Source organism: Octopus bimaculoides, chromosome 20, assembly GCF_001194135.2.
Source record: "Octopus bimaculoides isolate UCB-OBI-ISO-001 chromosome 20, ASM119413v2, whole genome shotgun sequence".
Lineage (NCBI taxonomy): Eukaryota > Metazoa > Mollusca > Cephalopoda > Octopoda > Octopodidae > Octopus > Octopus bimaculoides.
This window is the reverse complement of record NC_069000.1, coordinates 23,491,488-23,496,339: the sequence shown is the minus strand read 5'-3', so window position 1 is coordinate 23,496,339 and position 4,852 is coordinate 23,491,488. Positions and strand designations below refer to the sequence as shown.

The following is a 4,852-nucleotide window of genomic DNA, read 5'->3' as shown; positions in this document are numbered from 1 at the left end:
TACTTAACTTGGACCTCCATCCACACACTTTCCTCTCTGAAATAGCAATTCTCTTCCTTTGGAAGTCGGAAAGGAGGAACGAAAAACTAACGCAATGTTGACAGTTCTTCGGTTCCTCATAGTATTAGAAAATATAGTCGTTATAATAATCCTGCTGCACCGGAATAAAATCCGACGAAACAAATTTAATCCTCACCTGTAACCTTTTCCTTTGTTTTAATAACAGGTTTCCATTCATTCTGACAGTTGTCGAAGTAAAAATAACTGAGCTTATATATATATATATATATATATATATCGGCTATGACATGCATTGTGGAAGGTCTGTTTACTTCAACTGCTTTAATTCCCTTTAATCCCATCGACTACCACTTAAGCATTGTACTGAACGGCCTCATGCCCAAGAACAAGTCCAAGTGGGTGGGATAGTATGGATGATTCTGTCTCCTACCGGTATTTAATTATGTCGACCCTGGTGAGATAGATATAGATAGCTTGAAAACCTGTGTAGTATTTGAATGCCAAAATAATAATTTCTCTTCATACTTATAATGATTTCAAACATTAATACAATAGCAGTAGTTTATTTTTGAGAGGAGAACGGGAGATGGGGAAATATGAATTTGTGGCGTCCAAGACAGTAATAGCGATGTTGCTGACTTCTAGATCCCACCTCTTCCTCGATTATTGTAACCATAACCGGAACAAACTCATATAGTGTTTCTTTCTCTTTTCCTTCGCTATCTCAATTTATTACATTACAACTGTCTCCTAAATTATCCGATATTACCTCTTGATATCCTCTACAGTTCCACGCCGCTCCCTTGGACTTAACTCCTTGTTTCATTCAATCCACTCAGATTCTTTTCCTGTGATGCCGCACACGTGTTATTAGCTTCGACTCGTCCTACATGAACAGTCTGTCCATCACTTGCGTTCCAGCCGTGATCATTTCGTATTTTTTAAGAGTGTAGAAGTAAATGAGGGAAATATGGTTGCTATTCTTTGCATTTGAGCGACTTCGTTGAAGGTTTGTGTGTGCGTTGAGTATAAGTGAATGTATGTTTGTAAGTGTTTGTATCTATTCATGGATATGTAAAAAATTCTTTAGTTTCTCAACAAGAAGTCCAGATGTCTCTCGATTGTTCTGATGTGTGTGTGTGTTCACACGTTACTATCGCTATATTTATGTAATTGTAAATCGGTGTGTGCATCTGAGACAAGCCAGAAGGGGCTAACACAATGTGTGCTGAACAGAGCAAAAATTGATCGCCCGTTTTTCGGAAAAAATGACATATGTTTAAATGAAAGTGTATATTGTTTACAAATCGAACGGAAAGTGTGTGTGTTTTTTAAAAAACAAAAACAAAAACAAAAAAACGAGTGCTCAATACTTGGTTGTGGAGTAAACGTGCAGTGTCACATATGTGTATGTATGTACAGTGAATTAGTTGTCATTAGAGTTCCGCGGATTCTAATATTGTGGTTATTGTAGTATTCTGTGGAAGTTATCGTTGTCACATTTCGCTACAACCTTTGTTCTGTGAATTAATTACAGACTTTTTTCCTTAGTTCGGAGAGATATGTCTGAGACCTCCTACACAAATGATGATGACAGAGATAATGAAGGAACCTGTACATAATCTCTCAAACTGCTAGGTGTAGCAGCTAAATCTTCATCAAATCATACCACCGTCTTAGTAAGATAGGGTCACATTGAATAATGTAGGCCAACATGCTTTTATATAAATGGGACTGATCATAGGTTTCATCGATCTGGACTCGTTTGGAACTAAATATTAAGAAATATTTGCGATCTCTCGAATGGCTAGAAGTAGCAGTCAAATCTATAAATCGTGCCCTACCGTCTTAAAAAGGGAAGAGCACATTGAGTAAAATGATCCTGAATAAAAGATTGGATGGTCACGGTTGGAATACCTTAGATTATAGGTCTGCTCAATCAGGGCTGACTTGGAGCTAAGTAACATCTGACGATATAGGATGAATAGATGTCTTGTATAGACTTGATATTCAATTGGGGAAAGTTTGACAGTCACACTTTTGCAAAAGGTAGAAAGCAGCATAATAATGATACCTGTTACTTATTTAGATACAAGGTCAGCAGACTGGAGGGAGAGAGTTGATTGCATTGACCCAGTAGTTATCTTGTGCAGCTTATTGACTCCGAAAGGACGAAAAGACAAAATTTTTATGTAAAGTGCCTGAAGAAATACCAAGGTATTTTGTCTGAAGATCTAATGACCTTGATGACCAGTCCTTGATATCTAATATAGGCTTAAGGTGACAAAATCAATTGTATTGACTCCAGAACATAACTGAGACTTATTTTATCAGCTTTGGAAAGCTGAAAGGTGAAGTCAAGTGCACATATATCAATTGTGAACTGATACAGTTATATTCATAATCTAGTTTCAATTCTTCACTCATTCCCTACCATTGACAACCGCTACCATTTTCTTCACCAACTTAGGGTTAATGATAAGCTTTTAAAAGTTGTCAAAGAATGGAAACAAGGTTTTTTGCTAGCAACTCTGATATGAAAATACTTGTACAGAAATATCTCTCAAATACTCAACCATTTTACAAAGCTTGAGCTTATCCCAGTTCCTCATATAGATGATCTGATCATTGTTATATTCATATCAATTGTAGCCAAATTGTTTTCAGCTTCATTAGATTATAAACAACAGAACATAAAATGCAGATGCTGGATGTTTAACTCTATTTTACTTGGACATGAAACAGGGATGTTTGTAACATCTACCATCAGCTCCCAGTATTTGTGTGTGTATGTATGTATGTATATATATATATATATATATATAGTTGATGTACCCAGTAATTCCTGAGAAAGCAGGGCTTATCCCTTGGTTCCGTTCTCATAATTGTTTTGCTAATCCAGTAACAACAATACAGGGTATGTAGTCCTTAAAGCAGTTTTTGTGCATTTATTGAGAATACCGAACTGTCTTACACAGGATCTTGTTTTTAGGAATTCCCAATAAACTATGAATACCCAAATTGTGAAGTCAGTTATGTAATAACATGAAATTAATTACCCGATAGTAAGAATTCAAATAAAATAGCCCTGAAAAGGGCTTTAATATGTTCCCAGAGTATATAGACTTTAGGAGAAAATACTAATAAGTTATGTATACTAAAATCGTGAAGCATGTTATGTAATAACAGACTAATTAGTTATGAGATAACAATTCAAAGTAAATAACTCTGAAAAAAGCTTTTGTGCATTCGCAGAGAATATTACCCTCAGCGGTGCTAGTGTTAGTATATTCTTGAATAAGTCACTAACTGAAATAAGTGAATCCATTGATTAGGAAAATACTATTTACTTGTTTAAGCGTTGTACTGGATAAATTGCGAAAATAACTCAAATAGTTCAAATACTAAGAAATAAGCATACTCAATTTGATTTATATGAAATTATTTACGAACATGAATGGATTAGTTCTCTTGGCTATATATAAGGATCCCTTTCAGGAGCAAATGGGTTATTTCCCTTAGATGTTTAAAAATAATATATTAGTTATATGTAGTAGATATAAGAATCCCTTCCAGGGGCCCTATTATCGATTTTCTCGATAATCTAAGTATGTCACTATTTTTCCAGACATGAGTTCTACTCATGTGTTAAGTTTCATAAAATGATGTAGGAGGAGTTAGATAACAACACCACAAACAAACACACCCACAGATTTTCACATATGTAGTAGATATATATTTATACACAGACATGCAGGAAGTAAATAGACACCTTTCATTTTCAAAATCTTTTATTGAAATGTAATCGATAGGTAGGACTACATACTTTAGTACTTAGTTGACATTCCCTTTGCAGTTTTTAATTCAGAAACTCTTTTTGGCATTGAACTTATGAGCTTTGTGATTGTCTCTTGTGGAATTTCTGCCCATTTTTCATGCAACAATCAAAACAATTCATCTTTAGATTTAAGTTTCTGTTGAGTTTTTCTTATAGCTCTATCTAGTATGCTCCAAAGATTTTCAATTGGGTTCATGTCAGGAGATTGGCTCAGCCAAGGAAGCTTTTTGATCCTATTTTCAGTAGCCATTGTTGATTCTTTGTTGCTGTGTGGAATGGATCCCCATCTTCCACGAATAAAAACTCATTTTTCATTATGTTATTGTGTGAATACATCAGAAGTAGTCCTTACTTGAGTATTTCGATGTATTTTTCAGAATTTATAGTTCCAACACATTTGATCAGCTCAGAACGACCATTGCTGGTGACAGCTCCCCATACCATTATAGAGATACCACCATGTTTCACAGTTGGTTGGAGCTGTTTCAAATCAAATTCTTGATTGGGAAGCCTCCAGATCCAAACATGTCCACTGTTTGAAAATAATGCAAATCTGGATTCATCTGAGAAAATCACTCTATCTCAAAATGAACTGGATTTTTCTGATATCTCCTTAGCCCATTTCTTTCTTTTTATGATATTAATTGGTTGAAGGAGAGGTTTTTTTCCAGCTGCTCGTCCATAATACCCAAGCTTATGCAGATATGTAACATACGTTCTTGGACTAACTTCTAGCTGTTTTGCAGTGTCAGAAGTCTTCGAACGGGGTTTGTTTTCCACAATTCCCTTCAAACAGCAAAGCTTCCTTTCTGAGGGCCCAGGTTGGCTGGGACAAGAATCTGTTGATTCTTTTTCCTTGGCTTTTGAATTGTGCTATAATTCTATTAACAGTAGTAGCAAGAGGAATTTAAAGATTTTTGGCAATTTTTTGCTGGCTAAGATCAGCCTCAGATTTTCCAACAATACGACCTCTTTGAGATGCCTTGTGAACAG

At 35.4% G+C, this 4,852-nt stretch overlaps 1 protein-coding gene across 1 annotated transcript in view; it reads left to right on the top strand.

Moving 5' to 3' along the window:
* LOC106879450 (hypoxia up-regulated protein 1) overlaps window positions 1–4,852 on the top strand; it is a 50,704-nt gene that overhangs the window by 930 nt on the left and 44,922 nt on the right. The window lies entirely within an intron of this gene.